Here is a 904-nt window from a genome sequence, read left to right on the forward strand (position 1 = left end):
CCCCCTCGTGAGGAGCCCCTGAAACTGGGGGGTGTATCTGGACTACGAGGGGGGCGGCTGTCCCTGTACAATGCGGACTCCATGGAGCTTCTCTACTCCTTCCCGCGGGCGCCCTTCACGCAGAGGCTCTTCCCGATCTTCGGTCTCAGTGGAGCGGAGCTGAGGCTGGTGTGAGCCCCCCCCCCGCCCCCCCCAACTGTCATCCACGGTTAAACCCCAACATTCCAAAGAATCTTCAAACACCAACATTCCAAAGGACCTTCAAAGACCAACATTCCAAAGGACCTTCTTCACAAGGACCCTCTCACCTGTTTCCATGATAACCAGAAGCCTCACGTGAAACTATGTATCTCTTGTCCTTGTACATTTTTAAAACAAGGCCAGACAATGTTTGCCGTGTGAATCATGCACCAAACGTCATGTAACATATGATAAAGTCTCTGCAGAATTAAACCAGCATTTGCTACGGTCTCGCCTTGTATGTTGTAGTCTGGCTGCTGTGCTCCGTACTGCAAACTTGGCGTCTAGTGCAGTGACATGGGGCAGTGGCATGGTGTGGTGTGCTGTTGGTGGGATGCATGTGGGTAGTGTGCTGGGGTGCATGTGGGTGGCATATGCATCTTTACAACAAAAATCACCAATTAGAATTAGATTAATAATGCTTGTCTACAAACTATTGAAAGGGCAATAAGGGTAAATGTAATATGCATGGCCCCATGGACCAATCTAACATGTTTATAATAGTAAAATATCGATTGAAAACAACGAAACTACCGGGCCTGTCGTTAACTCTTACGTTTACGGTTTGTGTTTCCAAATTCTTAAATCCCTAACCACATCGATTGGCGGCAATTTCCCAGAACACACAGTCACTCATTGCAATGATCTAGCAACATTTTTCTTT

This window comes from Triturus cristatus, chromosome 1_1 (assembly GCF_964204655.1).
Source record: "Triturus cristatus chromosome 1_1, aTriCri1.1, whole genome shotgun sequence".
In the NCBI taxonomy this organism is placed as follows: Eukaryota; Metazoa; Chordata; class Amphibia; order Caudata; family Salamandridae; genus Triturus; species Triturus cristatus.